This window comes from Medicago sativa, chromosome 7, assembly GCF_051527215.1.
Source record: "Medicago sativa cultivar Bolivia chromosome 7, Bolivia_mono, whole genome shotgun sequence".
NCBI lineage: Eukaryota > Viridiplantae > Streptophyta > Magnoliopsida > Fabales > Fabaceae > Medicago > Medicago sativa.
In genome coordinates this window covers 50,583,255-50,605,348 of record NC_140755.1, presented here as the reverse complement: position 1 = coordinate 50,605,348, position 22,094 = coordinate 50,583,255, and the positions used below count along the sequence as shown (strand labels likewise).

General features: G+C 35.2%; 1 non-coding gene and 1 pseudogene across 1 annotated transcript; one reads left to right on the top strand and one right to left on the bottom strand.

Annotated features, from left to right (window-relative positions):
• Positions 1 to 9,966: 9,966 nt before the first annotated feature.
• Positions 9,967 to 12,140, bottom strand: LOC146906510 (uncharacterized; annotated as a pseudogene).
• Positions 12,141 to 19,800: 7,660 nt separating this feature from the next.
• LOC146906509 (small nucleolar RNA R71) lies at positions 19,801 to 19,907 on the top strand. The gene has a single exon (XR_015020752.1). It is a non-coding gene; the product is annotated as a small nucleolar RNA R71 (small nucleolar RNA).
• The last annotated feature ends 2,187 nt before the right edge of the window (positions 19,908 to 22,094 follow it).

Below are 22,094 nucleotides of genomic sequence, written 5' to 3'. Positions count from 1 at the left end.
AGAGAATATGAATCCCACCCTTACCTTAGATTGTTTTTTTGAAATCAAAAGCAGTGTTCTTCGTTCCTAGGGTTCTCTCTCCTCTTTCTCCTCTTTCTCCTTTTCTCCCAAAACTCTTGTACGCGTTATGTTTTCTAACTTCTACCTCTTATTGACTCTTTAATATTAAAACCTTAATTTCTCTTACACCTCAAAACTACTCTTCTCCTCATAATCTTATTTATTTCTAAATTAAATATATCTCTCCCCAACTTAATAATAATAATACACCAAATAACAAATATATCTCTACACCAAATAACAAATATATTTCTACACCAAATAACATATATATTTCCACACAAAATAACAAATATATTTCTACACCAGATACACATATATTATACTAGTAAATACCAACATATAACATAAAATTTCACTCATCAAAATAAATCGACTAAATTATAAAAAGACATCTAATCTCAATAAAATAATAAATAATAAAAGTAGGGCGTTACAGTGACCATGATTTTTGCCTCATTCATTTTGTAATTTTTAAGAATCTCTTTAACATACTTTTCTTGACTTATGAAAATTCCATTTGGATCTTGTTTGATTTGTAGACCAAGGAAAAAACCAAGTTCACCCATCACATGCTCATCTCAAATTCACTTTGCACGAGGTTGGAGAAATCTTCACACATTTTTTTTTTGGTTCCACCAAAAATGATATCTTCTACATAAACTTGGACAATAAGTAAGTCTGAGTGATGAGTTTTTCTAAAAAGTGTGGTATCTATTTTTCCTCTTGAAAAACCATTTTCAATTAAAAACGTGCTAAGTCTGTCATACCAAGCTCTAGGAGCTTGTTTAAGACCATAAAGTGCTTTAGTTAGTTTAAAAACATGATTTGGTTTTTCTTCATTTATGAATCCAGGAGGTTGACTCACATATACTTCCTCATTTAGAAAACCATTTAAAATTGCACTTTTCACATCCATTTGAAAAAGTTTAATGCTTTTATGTGCAGCATATGCAAGAAGTATTCTGATAGCTTCTAACCTTGCTACTGCTGCAAAGGTCTCATCATAGTCAATGCCTTCTTGTTGGTTGTAGCCTTGGGCAACTAACCTTGCTTTGTTGCTGATAACTTTGTCATCTTCATCAAGCTTGTTTCTGAAAACCCATCTTGTTCCTATGATGGTTTTACTTTGATTATTTGGAACTAGATTCCAAACTTTGTTTCTTTCAAACTGAGAAAGTTCATCTTTCATAGCTTCAATCCATGAGTCATCAACTATAGCTTTATTGATTGATTTAGGTTCCATTTGAGAAATCATTGCCATGTTGTTTCCTTGAAAGGACAATCTTGTTCTAACACCAGCAGTTATGCTTCCAATGATTTGATCTGCAGGATGATCTCCTACCATTCTCCAACTTCTAGGTGGAATTTGGAGTTTTGAATCTTGATCATTTTGATCGTCTTCTTTCTCTACTATACTTACAGTATTTTGGTTTGTAATGTAACACCCCGTTTTCCCAATATAAAAATTTCTTAATAAATCAGAGTTTTTCTTCACAAAACGGAATGTCACATTTCTTAAAAATCATAAATGGAATAAATAAATATTTATCCTTCAAATTCAATCAACAAATTATTTAATATCTCGCAGCGGAATTAATTCAACATATAAAATAGTCTTGGCACGCAGGCCTCATCTTAAATGATCTCATAAATTCTTAGTTCAATAATAATTCTTAAACTTCAAAAAGGCAATACGTAAAGGAACAGAAAATAGTATCAAAATCCCCATCCCGTTACGTATCAGAGCACCTAAGGACACAGTGAGAGATAGTTACCCACGACCGCAGCTAATCTTGATTACCAGCAAGTTACCCATACGAAGAGCAACATTTTCAAGCAAAAGGGGTGAGATTTCTCAAACAATAATATCAAGCTTATAAATCATAAATTACATTTAACAACTTAAATATCATTAACGTATCTTAAACTTCATTAACTAGCATCATTAATATCCTACATTAGTCATATACTTCATCTTATATCATCTTAATCATAGCATCATATATCATGTTAATCATGGACATAAACATCATCATATAACACCAGTTACTAATCATAAACATCATCATACATCATCAAATAATAATCACAAACATCATCACATATATTAATCACAAACATCATCACATATCGTCAAATATTAATCATAAACATCATAGCATTATCAAACATAGCATTATCATAACAACTTCATAATCAAATTCATGGTCAGCTTCATAATCAAACATCAACATCAACTTCGTATTCAACTTATAAATCAATCTTAACAACTTGACATCTTAACCTCTTAACAACTCGACATCTTAACCTCTTAACAACTCGACTCGACTATGCAACTTCAACTTCTAAAAATCATCTTATATCATCTTGATATGCAAATGCATGTGGTACCAATCCAGGGCATCAAGCCCTCAACGTAATTGAGTGTAAAAAGGCTCCAGGGCATCAAGCCCCCAACGTAATTGAGCAAAAGCTCCAGGGCATCAAGCCCTCAACTTGAATGAGTATGCATGGACTCAACATCTTACGTCTTAGAACTTCATGAACATCTTATAACTCCTTGACTTAGACCGACACTTACATCTTAAATAAGACTCAGCAGTATATGCAGCATATAAATAATTCATTTCATATCAGCATCATAGTACAACAGCATCAAATGATAATCAACAACATCTTTAAATCACACATCTTCAAATATCACATCTTTATATAAGACATCTTTAAACCACACAACTAAAAAAAAGCACATATTTATATAACACATTTTTGAATCACACATCTCCAAATAACACATCTTTAAATCACACGTCATCAAATATTCTATTATTTACACATCATCAATTGACTTCACTTTGGAGCATGTTTAAGGGCAATTACTGATAAACCAAAGTCACAAATAAGTTTCTAAAGAAAAGAAAAGAAAAATGTTTTGGGAAGACTTATCTTAAAGCAAGCTTCGATAACTTACAAGGGTAACTTGATCATTATTAGAAGTTTCAAAATCTCAATCACTAAAGAGTTGGCATGAAGAAGGTATACATGTATATACGATTACAAAAAAACAGTCCAATCTTAATGTAGTTTCGGAACAAGAAGCAAAAGAGTCATCGAAAATTAATTTGATGAAGAGAGTACCAAATCATGTACAAATCGCATATAAGCATGTATGAAACGCATCAATCCATGAACAAAACAGAAACAACTATTCAATCAAAAGTAGATCATTCTTGATCGATCAAAATAACAGTAAAACAAAACATATAATCAAATCAACATATGAGAATATAAATTTAACATGAAATCATCACAATTTCAGAAACATAAATCAACAAATAATTACATCAACATAAAAGGACACAAATTTAATTATAGATTCATGAAAGGAATAAGAAAACAACAAAAATTAACAGCTCTTTACTACCCACATGAGTACACAACCCTTTGTTATACCCTAATTTTGGACCAAAAAATACTAGCTCAATTCTTCTTTTCTTGCATTTCAAGTCATTTGAATTTTTCCTTGATCAATTGCACCTTCCTCTGCATCTTATTTCAATGTTATTTGCAAAATTCATGAAAAAGGGTATTTTAGTCATTTCCTGCATTCAAATTCATTTTAGTCCTTGAAAATTGTTTGTGTCTTTTCATTTGATTTGTATAAGTCCTTGTTTCACTCTCATGTTAAAATCCATTTCAAAAAATTACATTTGAAGTCATTTTGAGTCAGTTTAGCCCCTAGGGGCATTTTAGTCATTTCCTATGTTAGAATTTCTTTCAATCTTTGAAGAGTTGTCCCTGAGTCCTTTCAATTGGTTTGAATGAGTTTTTATTTAACTCCATGTCAAAATCCATTTCAAAGATTGCATCTAAGTCATTTTGAGTCAGTTTAGCCCCTAGGGGCATTTTAGTCATTCCCTGTGTTAAAACTCCTTTTAATCCCTAGAAATTGTCTCTGAGTCTTTTAATTTGATTGTATAAATTCTTGATTTAATTCCCTGTTAAAAAACCAGTATAAAATTGCATTTGAGTCGTTTTGAGTCGTTTCAGTCCCTAGGGGGCATTTTGGTCATTTCACGCGAAATTTTGACAGAGAGAGGTTTTTTTGAAGTACCTCATTTAAGTAGTTGGTTCATTTTAGTCCTTTTTGTGTTTTTTATTTTTGTTTCACTTTAAGTTTTTTTTTCAATTACCAATTTTAATTCATTTTTAATTTTACTTTTTAGTCCTTTTTGCATATTAGTCCTTCGAAATTATGAAAATTGCATTCAGGTCCTTATTGTTTAAAACTTGTTTTTTAGTCCTTTTTCTAAAATTACAGAATGATCCCTTTTCATTTCAGCCCTCAAATTTTATGCAAGTCTTCATTTTTTAGTCCTTTCACTTAATTGCAAAATAGTCCTTTTAATTTTATCATTTGCAGAATGGTCCAAAGTCAAGTCCAGTGTCCAATTCAACGTGGCAAGCACCCATTGGCTATCAAATACACATGTCAAGCTATAAAAGGATCCAATCATCACAATCCCAGTCAGAATTGAACACATCATCACAGTCACAGAAACAATCACACTTTTCTCTCTCTTGACAGTTACGATCAAACACAACAATTCTCCAGAAATTCATCCCCAATTCATCAAACCCTAAGTGTCCAGAATCACCAATTGGACCAAAATTGGAGTGAATTTCGTAATAGTTCTCAGAGATTCATCAAAGAATCATCATCATCGAACTATATTCTTGCAATTCAAGCTCAAGGCGATCACAAGAAGAAGATTGAAGAAGAGAAGAAGAAGAATCGAAGCAGGTTTCGAACCAGTGGAGAAGAAGAAGAGAAGAACACCGATTTATTTTCGGTTTTCAACTTACCAGAAAGCTTTCTTAAGGATCTTTGTTCGAATCTCCATCTCAACTCAGGTAACCACAAAACTTCTTCGTTTTTCATCGCAAAAAAGCTCAACGAAGGTCTATAACACAAATAAACGGTGAATCATAGTAGATCGATGAATTAGAAATACTTTTCTTCGAAAGAACTTTGAAAAAGATTCGAAAAAGTTTGAAACTGAAACCCTAAAATACGAATCCACGAAGATTCACCGTTTATTTTGTAAATCCAAGCACATATTCAAAATCAGCATAGAAAATATTTCAGATTAGGGTTTCATTTGAAGATGTTCTGAAATTTTTTTTGAAACGTTGAGACCGTAGCTTCAAACTTAGATCTACAAAGATTCACCGTTCGTTTTGCAAAACTAAGTTCAGATTCATAATTAGCATGGAAAATAGAACAAGTTAGGGTTTAGATCCATACAAATCGGAGTAGTGTAAGTCTTGCCGGAATCTGGAATTCACGGCGGTGACAATGAAGATTCCGATGAATCTTCATCATCTCCAGCCGTTTCATTCCAGAAACCGGCGGTGGAGAGATGAGCAAGGGAAGAGAGAAGCGAGAGCTTCTCTCACTAGAATGAGAGAAGAGAGAGAAAGAGAGGTGAAGAATGAAATAAACTGGTCTCCAGGCATTTATATAAGCCCTTGAACCGGTCTGGTTCAACTGGTTCTTTCCCCTTTGCACCCTGACTGTTGGATCTAGGGTTGATCCATCTGGATCAATCCAACGGTCCCTGAAGCTCTCTGTGCCTTCTGGATCCTTTGGGTTTGGGTTTGGGCCTTCTCCTGCGCAGCTTCTGTTTTTTCCTTTGATTTCTTGCTATTCTTACACTACCTTTTGATAACTGCACCCCTGACATGCTTAGAATATTTTAGAAAATTCTCTAAAAATTTATAGAAATTTCTTGATATTTTTGTGATGTTCTTATGGTGGTTTTGCACTGAAAAAACTTTATAAAAACATTGATACATTTTCTTGTTTAGTTCTTGGATTTTATGTTAAAACTTGTGAAAATGTGCATGACTTTGATTCCATTTTTTTGATACATGTTTGTAAATTGTGATGTGTGAATTGGTGATGGATTGGCCACTGTTTGGATGTGTTTCTTGCTGTATGTGAATATGTGTGGCTAATTACTTGCTTTACAAGGCAACTTAATGTTTGTTTGTGAATTTAAAGTGTCAAATATATCTAAAACATGTCATGGTCCTTGACTTGAATATGTTCTTATGATCCTCACATCACTAATTGTAATAAAACCTTTAGAAAATTGACATGATGTGAGGATTACAAGTCATATACTTGCCTTGATGTTATGGTAAATTTTAGGTATACTTTGCTACTTTTAGGTTAGGAGTCTTATTACTTTTTGTCAAGTTTTTTAGTGATTCTTTTGCTTATAATTTCTAGCCTATTATGTCTTGTGCTACTAACCCTTTCATTTCATGTTTCATGCATTCCATAAGCATCTCATTCCCTATCTTATATTCTTGGTCTTTATTTTCATGCACTTTAAAATTCATGCAAAAATTAGAATGTAACACCTAGGAATTCTTGTATTTTACTTTATGCTTTTAAATTCTTGCAAGACCATAGCATGTAACTAGGGCATGCTGTAAAGGACAATGGACTCTAATGATGTACGCCGACACAAGCACCGACACATGCACACACATCACATGGATATTTTAGATAGAGAATGTATGTTTAGATGTATGCTTAGGAGACGCGATACTTAGAAAAATTCTCTTTTCCAAAAAATATAAACAACATCACTCAAATGATTTTCTAAATAAACTTTGGGATCAAAATCCCATTGATTTTCCTTTCATTTTCTTAAACAAAATCTTAATGAATTCTAATCATACTTAGACCTTTTTGCGAAATAACTAATCCCACCTCACTCTTTTCACAATCTCATGCCCTTGAGGCCTCTTTCTATTCTTCAAAATCCCATTTTCAAACTTAAAATCAACCAACAAAAACAAAAACATTTTTGGAAGAGAACTACGGTGGATTTGATCCCTTAAAAGGGTACGTAGGCAAGGAATCAAAATTCCTTCAATTCAAATAAAATAAAAACTCAAACATCTTCTTCTCCCTCCAATTCTTCACTTAGTAAACTCTTAGGTGTAAATATCACTTTTCAAATAGCATTTAAAAATAAAGCGCGCGCGTAGAAAGTAAAGACGGTTCCTATAGGATACTATAGTCGTTATGGATGCCTAACACCTTCCCGTAGCGAAAACAACTCCCGGACCTCGATTCTCAAGGGTTTTGCTTATTTTTTCCCTTCCCAAGAAAAAATAAGATATCAAAGGTTGAAACGGTTCAAACGTAATCAATGTTTGACACCCGGAAAACCAAGATAAAACACCCTTACGATGAACAAAACTCCCCCCTTACAAACTCATCCTAAAACATGTTAGATGCAATCTAATGATTCACAGACCTAATATTAGTGAAAGATAATCTCACCCTTACCTTAGATTGTTTTTCTAAAATCAAAAGCAGCGTTCTTCGTTCCTAGGATTCTCTCTCTCTGAGTTATCCTCTTTCTCCTCTTTTTCCAAAAAGCGGTTTAACGTAAAAACTCTTTCTAACCTAAGCTTCCTTATTTATAATACTAATCACTCTTCCTAAATCTATTTAGGCCCAATAACTTATTCTTCTTTCTATTCTAATCTCCAATTCTACTTACACTAATAATTCTCATATTCTAATAAATAATAGAATAATGTCACATAATAAAATACTAACAACTCATATATATAAATAAATCACATAAATAGATTCTAACTTAATAAAAATAATTAAATAAAAGGAGGGCGTTACATGTAACATTCTGAAGTGTTGGTACTTCAGAATCTTCACTTTCTTAAAGTTGAGAATGTTCATCATATTCATCAAATATGACATGTATACTAATTTCAACTGTCTGGGTTTTTAGATTGTACACTCTATAACCTTTAGAAGTTGTAGAGTATCCTAAAAAGATAGCTTTATCAGATTTAGGATCAAACTTACCCAATTTTTCTTTATTGTTCAGAATGTAACAATAGCAGCCAAATATGTGAAAATAAGATACGCTAGGTATGATATTTTTCCAGAGTTCGTATGAGGTTTTATTAAGAACCTTTCTTATTGAAACTCTATTCAAAATGTAACAAGATGTGTTTATAACTTCTGCCCAAAAATAATCTTCAACATTTGATTCATTTAACATTGTTCTAGCCATTTCTTGTAAAGTTCTACTTTTTTCTTTCTACAACTCCATTTTGTTGTGGAGTTCTTGCACAAGAGAAATTATATTTAATACCATTTTCATCAAAGAATGTTTTGAAGGATGCATTTTTGATGAGTCATAGATAGTCATATTTATTGCCTGATTTAGTTTAGTTTTATTTTAGATTTGATTTAGTTTTATTGCATTTTATTTTATATTAGAATATTTTACTTCAAATTGTCTTTTGTTTTATTTTAGGAATGAATATATGGTGGAAGGTGCCTTGGAGCGAAAGAAAGAGGACTAGAGCAAATACAGCGCAAGAATACGAAGATACAGGGCAAAAATACATTTCCCCCTTACCAGAAGCTTGGCACGGCCCGTGCCAACATGTGGCACGGCCGTGCCCGATCCAGAACCCTCTTTTGCTGCTTTTTCTTCGGGCCCAAGTTACCCTGTTGCAGCTTTACTGTTTTACCCTTTTAGTTGCTTAGATTTTAAGTCAATTGTAAAGCTATAAATAGAGTAGCACTCCATCATAAACATTCATCTTTTGTTCTTGGAATAAAAGTTCACTTTTATATTATTGCTCTTTTATATTACTGTTTTCTCTCTTCTTCCCCCGTGTCTACAATGAACGTTAGTGAGTAGACTTCTTCGTCTTAGGATTATTGGGGAGTCTAATGACTCAATCCTAAACAAAACAAGCCTAAACCCTAATTTCTATGTAACCCTAATTTCTAATCTAGATTCACCGTCTTAACATGGATTAACAATTATCAAACTGTGGAAGCGAAAGCGGAGGGTTTGATAATCGTTAATCCGTCATCCCAAACGTCAATTCATAAAGCGAGAGCGGAGTCTTGATGTTGGAACAAGTGAATCTAGACAATAATTGCAAAACAGTGAAATAGTCTTTGCAATTATTGAGACAAAGAGTAGTTTCAATCCTCTATGCATCTTCTAGTAATCATGTCAGTGAAATAGGCTTGGTTACTAGAAGTAAACTCTCATCGGACTTTCATCGGAAAGGTGAGGGGCTAAGGGAAACCGGTCTTTAGAAATTAGTGTGTAAACCATAAAATTAGATGTTTAAGTCTTGTCTAGTGAAGGGTTTGTTGTTATGACAAACCAATAATCCCAAGGCTCTTTTATTATTATTGTTATTTACTTTCAGCAATTAACCCCCCTTTTTATAAGCTTTCTTCTCTTCTAATCATTCTCTAAAAGTTAATTGAATTCACAACTCCCTAGCGGAACGATACTCTTTCTTACTACTATTACTTCGATAGGCCGTGCACTTGCGGTTTGGCTCTATCAATTTTCAAATTCACCTCCATGGTCACTCCTTACTGTTATGATATTTGAACTCTTTTCATTTTGAACTCTTTTACAAAAGTTTTGAAATACTTCAAAAGATTCATCTTTATGTTTTAAAAATAGAACCCATGTAAATCTAGAAAAGTCATCAACAATACAAAACCATATCTTTTTCCAGTTAGACTTGCAGTTTGAACTGGACCAAAGAGATCAATGTGAAAAAGCTCTAAAGGTTTCTGAGTTGAAATAAATTCAATTGTATTGAAACTACTTTTGACTTGTTTTCCTTTAACACAAGCTTCACAAATCTTGTCCTTTTCAAAGCTAATCTTTGGCAAACCTCTAACTAGATCAAGTTGAGAAAGTTTAGCAATGGTTTTCATACTTATATGACCAGCTCTTTTATGCCAAATCCATTTATCTTTTTCAAGAGAAATAAAACATGATTCAGCTGGCATATCATTTAAATCTAAAACATATAAGTTCTTTTTCCTTGATCCAGAAAATAAAAGTTTGTTAGAGGAGGTTTGTCTTACTTCACATATGTTAGGTTTAAATATAACTTCAAATCCACTATCACACAATTGACTTATGCTAAGTAGATTGTGTTTTAAACCTTCTACATACTGAACATTTTCTATCTTAGCAGAGTTAAGTTTACCTATAGTACCTTTACCTCTGATTTTACCTTTGTCATTGTTTCCAAATGTCACAAGTCCTCCATCCTTCTTTTCAAAGGTTAGAAAATAGTTCCTGTCACCTGTCATGTGTCTAGAACAGCCACTATCCAAGTATCATGGCTTTGTTCTTGCACCTTGAGGAGGGACCTACATTTGACAAGACAAAAACTTTAGGTACCCAGGTAATGTTAGGTCCTTGAGGGTTAGTTCTTCTAAGAGATCTTTTCTGAATGTAAACTTCTGTCTTGTATGATCAGATTTGTTACAGCAGGAACACATCATCTTAGCCTTCTCAACCTTTTGTGAACTTTCAGATCTATTAAGATGAGAACATTTTGAACTAAGATTAATTTTATTTTCTCTAATAAAATTATTCTTATGAAAGCATACAGAAATATCATGTCCTAATCTATCACAGTAAGAACATTTTAATTTCATTTCAGCCTTTTGAGGTACAACACTTTTAATGAGATTCTTGTTTGGATCTTTGAATCCTAAACCAAATTTTTCAGCACTTTTGCTTTGTGATCCCAAAATATTTTGAAATGTTTCTGTAGATTTAATAAAACATGTAAGATCATTTTTTAGTTCCTCAACTTCCTTTTTCAAAAGAGTGTTTTCTTCTTGTACATCAGAAGGTTTGGAATAAATGTTCTTTTGCTTCTTGTTTAACTCTTTTTGTTGTTCAGACATTTTAAAATGAGAGTCTTGCAAAGTCTGTATGGTTTTTCTAGATTCATCATATTTGTTTTGAAGTTTCTCTTTTTCTATTTTTATATTAGAGAGTTCTTTGATTAATGACTGACATCTATTAGTTAAGAAGTTTGAATCATATAAAAGACTATCAAGTTTATTTTCAAGATCTTTATATAAAGGATGAGTTTTGTAGACAATTACCTCTTCCTCGTCATCTGTTTGAGCCATCAAACTTAGGTTGGCTTCCTCATCTTCTTGTGGTTCTGTTTCTTCCAAGTCATCCCAAGTGATCATAGCTTTCTTCTTGAAAAGTGGCTTTCTTTGCACCTTTTTAATGTCAGGACATTCACTTTTGTAGTGTCCAGTTTTGTTGCATCCAAAACAGGTGACCTGACTTTTGTCAGCTTCAGATCTGGTTTGTTGTTTGTGTTGGGAAATTTCTTCCTGATTTGATTTCTTCTCCTCATCATTCTTTGTATTCTTTTGGAGATTAGTGCCAGTTCATCTTCAGTTTCTTATTCATGAACTTCTTCAATTTCTTGTGTTTCTTGCACCTCATCTTCAGTTACTGATGAGGTTTGCTGAGAGGCTTTCAAAGCAAGTGATTTTACCTTCTTCACTAGTTTGACTCCTAGAAGTACAACTTCATCAGCTCTCAGTGAACCAATGAGATCTTTCAGATTCATAGATTTCAAATCTTTAGCCTGAGTGATTGCAGTGACCATAGGTCTCCACATACTTGGAAGACATCTCAATATTTTTCTGATTCTCTCATGAGTGGAATATGCCTTTCCAAGAGATCTCATTTCATTTACTATTGTAGTAATTCTGGCATACATCTCATCCATGGTTTCATTCTCACTCATTTCAAAGACTTTAAACTTTCTGACATGTCAATTCTAGTTTCTTTTACATGAGATGTATCTTCATGATGTACTCTCAAAGTATCCAATACCTCTTTAGCATTCTTGCATTCATCAACTCTTTCACTTTCTTCCATAGGTAGTGCACATGATAGAAAGAGTCTAGCTTTAGAGTTTAATAATACCTGAGCTTTTTCATCTGTTGACCATGCACTCTTTTCTTTTATGGTTCCTTCTTTGGTCTTTGGAACAAAGTCTCCATCTGTGATTACTGTCCACATGTCATTATCTTGAGATCTGAGAAAGAGTTCCATCTTGCCTTTCCAGAAGTAGTAGTTTGAGCCATCGAAAAGTGGTGGTCTGTTAGATGATCCTCCTTCAGCTATGTATTTGACTTTAGACATACTTCCTTCCTGAATCTTTTCTCTAACACTTGTTTAAGTGTTCAAACCCTTAGAATCGGGCTCTGATGCCAATTGAAGTAGATAAAATAGTCACAAGGAAGGGGAGAGTTTGAATTGTGACCCTTTAAAAAATGAAACCTGCCACTTAAAAGTTATTCTCAAGTTCGAAAACTTGGAATGGTTAAGTTAACAGACAGACTTCAGAACGTTCTGAAGTGTTAGTATAAAAACAGTTTAAATAATTAAATGTGTTTGTGTGTGTTAGGTTTACTGTAAGTAAAGAGTAAAGAGAAGGAAAGAAGAACACACAGAAATTTATAGTGGTTCCCCCCAATGTGGGTTAGTCCACTCCTCACAACTTGTGAGATTTTCCACTATGATGCTTGGGATAACTTCTCAAATCCTGCACCTTACAACCTTGTTCACCTGAACAATTACATCAACTGTATTCTCATAGCCTCAGCAGACTTACACCTTTCTTGCTAATTTAGCCACTTAGACTTTACACCTTTCTGCTCAAACTAACACTTTAGTACCCCTAAAGCTAGATGAGACTTCTGTTTACAATTTGTATGGAGTTTGAATGATATAGATCAGACAGGAGAGGAATGGAGGGAGAGATTTATCTTTAAAAAGATAAGAAAAATATTGATGTACACTTTTGAAGACTTCTTGGAATCTTTGTGATGATCAATGTTTTTGCAAAAGCTTCAAACACTCTTATGTTGTTTTCTTGTATGCTTTGCAAAGGTGTGTGTTATGTTGAGGTCTTTATCTCTATTTATAGAGTTCTTGTGCCTTTGTAGCCGTTGGAGATAAACCACTGGTCTTGTGCCACGTGTCCTAGGACCCACCAACTTTCACTTGAAATTTTGGGCAAACTGAAATACTTCAGAATGTTGTTGTGTTCTTGAAAATACTTCAGAATGTTGTTGTGTTCATAATGATCTTCATCTGGGTTCATGTGGATGAACGGTCAGATATGCATATGGGCTTTTGTAGATGAATGTCACATGAATGTCTGGGTTGTACTTGAAGATTTGCTTTGTACGACTTCAGAATGTTCCAGGGTCATATCTTCTTTGAAATCTGTCTTGGAACATGTGCAAGATCTCATAAAGTGGTGTTGTCACTTCACTTCCATGCTTTAGGAGATTTTGTTTGCTTTGTACAGTACCAACTCCCTTATGTGTCGAAATCTTGTAGAATCAGACTTGATCTTGCTTTTGGATTTGCTTATTACTTTCCAACTAATGTACTGTTCATGTCAGAAAAAGCATGGAGCAGGATCGAACTTTCTGAACTCAGGGGATTTCAGAATGTTCATTTTGTTTCACTTAGGATGATTTGTAAGACTCTTATTTGATGTAATCACATTCTAATAGTGAAACATTTATGAAGTGCAGCATGGAAAACATCTAGGATGATATTCTTAATGGAATATTCCTAATGTTTTGTACTTCAAATGTTTATAGTCTTGAATGAACATTGAAGATGCCCTTTTTGACTTTAATCAAATAAATGCCTTTATTCCTTGATTGATCTTAGTCAATGTACTTTACTAGGCTTTTATTTAAGTCACGTAGACCTTGCATGATCTTCATTTGGTTCATGAATATTGATAGGGCCAAACCGCAAGTGCACGACCTATCGAAGTAATAGTAGTAAGTAAAAGTATCGTTCCGCTAGGGAGTTATTTTAATTTAATTAACCTTTAATGAATGATTAGAGGGAGATAAAGTTTAGTAAAAGGGAGGTTTTGATTTCTGAAGGTAAAAACAATATTAATAAAAAGCCTTAGGATTATTGGTTTGTCATAATAACAAACCCTTCACTAGACAAGACTTAAACATCTAATTTCATGGTTTACACACTAATTTCTAAAGACCGGTTTCCCTTAGCCCCTTCACCTTTCCGATGAAAGTCCGGTGAGAGTTTACTTCTAGTAACCAAGCCTATTTCGCTGACTTGATTACTAGAAAATGCATAGAGGATTGAAACTACTCTTTGTCTCAATAATTGCAAAGACTATTTCACTGTTTTGCAATTATTGTCTAGATTCACTTGTTCCAACATCAAAACTCCGCTCTCGCTTTATGAATTGATGTTTGGGATGATGGATTAACGATTATCAAACCCTCCGCTTTCGCTTCCACAGTCTGATAATTGTTAATCCACGTTAAGACGGTGAATCTAGATTAGAAATTAGGGTTACATAGAAATTAGGGTTTAAGCTTGGGTTGTTTAGGATTATGTCATTTAGACTCCCCAACAATCCTAAGACGAAGAAGTCTACTCACTCATGTTCATCGTAGACATGGGGGAAGAAGAGAGAAAATAACAGTAAAGTAAAATTGCGAGAAAGAAAGTAAAGAAATAAAGACTTTTATTGAAAATAGAAATATTCTAAGCAAAGTAAAGGGTGAATGTTTATGGTGGAGAGCTACTCTATTTATAGCTTTACAATCGACTTAGAAACTAAGCAACTAAAAGGGTAAAACAGTAAAGCTGCAACAGGGTAACCTGGGCCCGAAGTAAAAGCAGCAAAAGAGACTTCTGGGGGTGGCACGGCCGTGCCACATGTTGGCACTGGCCGTGCCAAGCTTCTGACTTGGTGGGATTATATTTTTGTCCCGTATCTTCGTATTCTTGCGTTGTATTTGCTCCAGTCCTCTTTCTTTCGCTCCAAGGCACCTTCCACCATATATTCATTCCTAAAATAAAATAAAAAGCAATTTAAAGTAAAATATTCTAAAAGGAAATAAAATGCAATAAAATAAAACTAAATCTTTAATAAAACTAAACTAAATAATGCATTAAATTAGACTAATCTATGACTCATCAAACTCCCCCACACTTGAATCTTTGCTTGTCCTCAAGCAAAAGGCAACAGACATAGCAACAACAAAAGATTATTCATGGCAATATTAAGAACACATGTCTCAAAAGAAAGGTTTTGCTTCAAGTACACTAATTACAATTTCAAATACTTCTCATGAACCTATTCTACCCAACATCAAGTCTCAAGTGAGTGTGTGTGTGCAGTCCAACCCTTTTCTTGCTCCTGTATAAGACAGATATTATGAGGAACATGTTCTATCCTTAATGCTAAAGTAACCGAGAAAAGTCCTTTCTTCATTTCATATAAGAGTGATGGGAATTTAAGTTAAGATTAGATTAATTTAACAATTAAGCACAAGGGGCTGCAGATGCTTATGGGCTATCTATCCTCATAGGAAGTCTTCTCGGATGTAATTGTCCTTTCCCCCTAGATTCAAAATCACCCTAAGCAGTGCTGCAAAATTATTTGTTTCATCTCCGCGTAGGAAGTCTTTTTGGATGTAATTGTCCTTTCCCCCTAGCATTGATGAATTTGTTTCACTTTAAGTTCAAATTAGGGAGTCACCACCACAATTAGGAAGTTAGGGATTGTCCTTTCCCCCACATGTTGGTGCCATTCTCCCGCCCCATTTAACTTTAACAATTTACGAAGAATATAACAATTAAGAACAATTTGATTAATTTCCCACACAAACTTATACTAGTTTTACTCTTAGGACTTTAAAGGGTCTAAGTTAACACTAAAGACAGAACGTGCTCCTTAAAATACCTATTCATACACTTGCTCAAAGATTGCAACTGGGTGCTTTTCTCATTGGAGATTTTTCACAATAAAACATGATATGGGTATAGCATGAACATAAGAAACACAAGAAACTACTTTCATGTACAAGAAACAACCTTCAAAGAAGAGACAAAACAGAATTTTTTATGCCATATTTTACATTAAAAACAAGCTACTAGTCATGCCTCTTGCTATAAAAACAAAACAAAAGAATAAAGTTCAAGGGAGTTTGGACACCACGACTCTAGACACTTTATTAGCCCCCCCCCCCCCCCCCCCACACTTAGGGGAAGCATTGTCCTCAATGATTCAAAAAAAAAAGAAAAGAAATTAAAAGAGAAGAAGAAGAAGAAAGAAAGAAGGAGTAGAAGAAGAAGAATTAGGGAGAGAAGAAGAAGAAGAATTAGGGAAAGAAGAGGAAGAAGAAGGGAAGAGAGGAAGAGGAAAGCTCACATTTGTTTATTGAGGTCCGTAAGGAGGACCTTGAAGTTGGAGGTGTTGCATCATCAGACGGAGCATCTCATTATTTTCATCATTGACACGGTTGCCCCTTTGAACTTCATTGCGAAGGCCGGAGATTTCAACACCTTGCCTTTGTTGCTCGGTGCTCATCCTCTCGATCTCATTATGAATCCATGTCCATCTTTGGTCTTCATTAAGCTCACCGGCTTCATGGCCATGGTGTTCTCCCTCATGGTGCAAGTTAGCACCTTCTCCTTCATCAACCTCTTGCTCCTCAAGAACCTGCACATCATCAACATACAACCAATTTTCTTCCACCTCGGTGGTAGTCCGAGGTGGGTTAGGCAATAAAAACATGATTGGCACATTCAGCATGAGTTGGTAATGGAGTGGTGGACGTCGTTTAATGAAATTCATAGCAATGAGGGTTTCCCTATTGAGCTTATTGTTTCCCTCAATAGGTTTGATCCCTTCATCCTCACTCACACCAAAACACCTAGCTATGTATGTAATGATCCCACCCACCAGTATGTCTCCCCTACCGGCTGGTCTAGTAGCTACAGAGTCTAGGTAGTCAATCAAATAAAAGCAAGTGTTAACCGGGTGGTTGTAGAGCATTGCCCATAACATGAACAACTCATCGGTTCTAATGTTTCCTAGCTCGGTTCTACCCCAAATAGTGCAAGCCATGACCCTCTGAAGGTACCTAAGTACGGGGTTGTGGATGTTGCTAGCTTTGTTGGCTCAAGGGACATAGTTATCAAGGTCGGTGATACGGTTCCAAAAGGCAGCTGGGTCATAGTTATCCGGTTTTAGACTATCATCCCAATGATCATGAATATACCCCTCATTGGCAAAACCTAAGGCTTCGCAAAAGTGCTGTAGAGACATATTATAATCAATATTCAATAACCGGAAAACAACTCTATGATTAGGGTTATCAAAATTCAACTTATCTTTGGTAAAAACAAGTGAGCTTAAAAATTCATAAGTAAAATTCTCATAACCTCTCATAGGTGTTAGCATATCAGTCCAACCTAACCTACCCATTAACCTAAAAACATCATCTCTAAGCCCTAGCACTTGTAAATCATAGGAATCAGGATATTTAGAGGGATGTAAGGTTTTAAAAGTAAGAATTTTATACCTGTCCCTTTGTTTGTTGTCTTTGAACTTAATTCCATGATTCTTGACTTGTGCTTGCTTCTTTGGGGGTGGACCTCCTTGAGAACTTGCTGGTTCTTTACCACTTCTTCTTGAAGCCATTGACCTTTGTTTTAATTGTTTTGAAGGTTTAGGGTTTGGGAAGATTTTTGGTGGAAAGGATTGGGTTAGGTTTGGGGTTGATGTGTAAGTAAGGTTTATGGGTTTAGTTATGGAGATTGGTTGAGAATTTGTGGTGTTTGGTTTAGGTTTTGGAAGATTTAGGGTTTTGGTGAATTATGGGTTTGGGTGGATTAAAGTTGTTTTTTGATTGGTGGTTTGTGTTTGGAATGAAGTTTGTGATTGATTGGTGAAAGAATTGAGTGAATTGGTGAAGTTTTGAGGGAGATATGAAGGTTTGAAGGTTTGAAAGTTATGGAGGTTTAGAGAGAAGTTTGAAAGATGAAAGAGGGTTGTGGTTTGTGAATGAGGAAGAAGGAAGAAAATTTTTATGTTATAGGGTGTGTAGAGATCGGGCACAGCCGTGCCACCCTTGGCACGGGCCGTGCCAACTTTCTGTGGCTCCATGGCTATTTTTGTTCACAAACCATGGCACGGCCGTGCCAACCTCACCACGGGCCGTGCCAACCTTCTGGTAAGGAGGACTTCAAAATTTTTCAATTCTTGATTTTTTTTCGAATTACACTTGGACAATTACTTACAAAACAACTTAAAACAAAGAAAAACAAAGCAAAAGCAATTAAATGCGTGGGTTGCCTCCCACGAAGCGCTCTTTTAATGTCATTAGCTTGACAGTTAGAACGAGTCCTTAGAATGGATCAAAGATATCATATTGTGTAGATGACGCTATGAAACGTTCTTTCACAACATGATCGTTAAGCATGCAACAAGAGTAAAGAGCGGGACCCTTCATAACGTTTTCCAACTCAAATCCTACCATTTTATCACACACTTGAAAGACAATCCTACCAAGTTTAACATCAACTAGAGCTCCTGCAGTTGCGAGGAAAGGTCTACCTAGGATTATAAGGACGTCATCGTCCTCTTCAATGTCAATGACTACAAAATCAGTTGGGATGTATATCCCTTCTATCTTAACAGGTATGTCCTCGACAAATCCTACAAGTTTCATGGTAGAACGATCAGCAATTTTCAATTCCATCTCGGTAGGTTTCAACTCTCCTATCCCTATCCTTTTAAGAAGAGACAAAGGCAGCAAACTAACACTAGCTCCTAAGTCACATAAGGCTTTGTTTATGGTTTCATTCCCAATTTCACATGGTATGGCAAAGCTACCTGGATCTCTAAGCTTAGGGGGTACCTCTTGAATAATTGCACTAGTTTCCTTGGCCAAGGCTATTGTCTCATTATGCTCTATAGCCCTTTTCTTTTAAAAAATTTCCTTTAAAAATGTTGACAAAGCTTCAGCAAAGGGAAGTTTAATGCAAATCTTCCTAAGTATGTTGACAAATTTTTCAAACTTACCCTCTAGTTTAAGCTTATCAGGATTTAAGGGGGATGGAGTTTTGTTTTCTTCCAGTGGTTTTGCTTCTTCTATCACAACTTTATCACCTAAAGGCCTGACATTTTCTTTCCGAGTGTTTTTAGATTTAGCTAAAGTTTCGTCTAACTTACTACCCCCAAGAGATATGACATTAACTTGGGCTTTGGGATTGGCTTCGGTTTGACCAGGAAAGACTTCCGGTGTTTGGGAAGATGTAGCCACTTGTTGGGCTATTTGGGCGATTTGATTCAAGCATTTTAGAGTGAGTACCAATAGAATCAATCTTGGTATTGAGTTTGGAAAGAGAATCATTCAGAAATCCGGTTTGGTTTTTAAGTTCTTGAAGTTGTTTGTTTTGGTTGGCAATGGAATTTTCCAACAAAATTTCCAAATTGGATTTCTGAGTGAATCTTTGGTTGTTTGCATAACCGGGTGGTGCTATTTGTCCATAGGGATTTTGGTTTTTATAAAAATTTTGATTTTGTCTCATCCCTTGGTTGTATTGAGCATAGTTCATTTGCTCAACACCATTAATAGCACTACCTAGTTGGCAATCAACACCAGCATGACCAGTTATACCACATATTTCATAAGAAGGAGTAGAAGCAGAATTGATAGCACTAACATTGAGTTTTTCAAGCTTTTCGGTTAGTGTATCAATTTTAGAAGCAAGGTGATCGTAGTTAGAGACTTCGTGTATACCTGCCTCCTTTTTGGAGGGTGAAGAACTAGTGATGGCTCTCTCGTCGGTCCATTAGTAATGGTTTTGAGCCATGTCTTCAATCAAGGCATATGCCTCCGTGTAGTTCTTGTTCATAAGTGCTCCACCTGCAGCTGCATCAACAGACATCTTAGTGGTATAAGACAAGCCATTATAAAAAGTGTGGACTATGAGCCACTTCTCTAGGCCATGGTGGGGACAAAGTCTTAGCATTTCTTTGAAACGCTCCCACGCCTCATAGAGAGATTCCCCATCTTTTTGGTTGAACCGAGTGATTTGGTCTCTAAGTTTAGCGGTTTTAGATGGTGGAAAGAATCGGGCAAGGAATGCTTACCTCATCTGATCCCATGAAGTAATGGAACCGACTTCGAGGGAATGGAACCAAGCGCTAGCTCTATCCCTTAAGGAAAAGGGAAAGAGATGAAGTCTTACGGCCTCTTGGTTCTCCTTCATGGTTCCACTAATTCGTAGGAAAACTGAGATGTGAAGATTGGGATCCTCAGTGGGGGATCCCGAGAATTGGTTTTGCTGCACCAAGTTAAGTAGGGCAGGCTTAATTTCAAAGTTGTCATCCTCAACCGTTGGGTACACAATAACAACTTGTGGCTCAGCCGTAGACGGCATTGCATACTCTTTGAGAGTGCGGTTGGCCATGGCCGTGTTATTTTGTGCGTCTCTCTTTCGTTTATGCAAATACCTTTCGATCTCGTTGATTATTACAACTCGATTTCTGGTTTTTCGCATAAAAAATTGAGAACCCAAGAAGTTAACGATAACAGAAAAATAAAAAGTTAAAAATAAAAAGAAAAGAGAAAGAAGAAGAGAGAATTCTAATCACTAAGAAAAAGTTAATTAAATTAGTTAACTCCCCGGCAGCGGCGCCAAAAACTTGATAGGGCCAAACTGCAAGTGCACGGCCTATCGAAGTAATAGTAGTAAGTAAAAGTATCGTTCCGCTAGGGAGTTGTTTTAATTCAATTAACCTTTAATGAATGATTAGAGGGAGAGAAAGTTTAGTAAAAGGGAGGTTTTGATTGCTGAAGGTAAAAACAATATTAATAAAAAGCCTTAGGATTATTGGTTTGTCATAATAACAAACCCTTCACTAGACAAGACTTAAACATCTAATTTCATGGTTTACACACTAATTTCTAAAGACCGGTTTCCCTTAGCCCCTTCACCTTTCCGATGAAAGTCCGGTGAGAGTTTACTTCTAGTAACCAAGCCTATTTCGCTGACTTGATTACTAGAAAATGCATAGAGGATTGAAACTACTCTTTGTCTCAATAATTGCAAAGACTATTTCACTGTTTTGCAATTATTGTCTAGATTCACTTGTTCCAACATCAAAACTCCGCTCTCGCTTTATGAATTGATGTTTGGGATGATGGATTAACGATTATCAAACCCTCCGCTTTCGCTTCCACAGTCTGATAATTGTTAATCCACGTTAAGACGGTGAATCTAGATTAGAAATTAGGGTTACATAGAAATTAGGGTTTAAGCTTGGGTTGTTTAGGATTATGTCATTTAGACTCCCCAACAATCCTAAGACGAAGAAGTCTACTCACTCATGTTCATCGTAGACATGGGGGAAGAAGAGAGAAAATAGCAGTAAAGTAAAATTGCGAGAAAGAAAGTAAAGAAATAAAGACTTTTATTGAAAATAGAAATATTCTAAGCAAAGTAAAGGGTGAATGTTTATGGTGGAGAGCTACTCTATTTATAGCTTTACAATCGACTTAGAAACTAAGCAACTAAAAGGGTAAAACAGTAAAGCTGCAACAGGGTAACCTGGGCCCGAAGTAAAAGCAGCAAAAGAGACTTCTGGGGGTGGCACGGCCGTGCCACATGTTGGCACTAGCCGTGCCAAGCTTCTGACTTGGTGGGATTATATTTTTGTCCCGTATCTTCGTATTCTTGCGCTGTATTTGCTCCAGTCCTCTTTCTTTCGCTCCAAGGCACCTTCCACCATATATTCATTCCTAAAATAAAATAAAAAGAAATTTAAAGTAAAATATTCTAAAAGGAAATAAAATGCAATAAAATAAAACTAAATCTTTAATAAAACTAAACTAAATAATGCATTAAATTAGACTAATCTATGACTCATCAAATATCTGGGCTTGGTTCTTGATGTTCATCATGAACAACCTTCTAAACTCTGTCCAACCTTCTGAACTCTTTTAACTTTTTGAACTCTGACTAAGTTCTTAAGTCTTTATGTCCTTTGATTCTTTGTCTCTTGGTATGAATTGAAACTTGTTCTTGTCTTAATTAACCACTCAAGAGCACAAGTTAAATACCAACGAATTAATCAAAGTCCATTAATTCCTTAATCATCAAGGTTTTTTATCTTTAAAATTAATTAGGGATTTTGCCTCAACACTGCACTCATATGTGAATTGTGTATATACTCGGTTGAGGCGTTTGAACTTGCTTACTTTGATTTTCGAGAATTGTCGAAAAATACTAGTC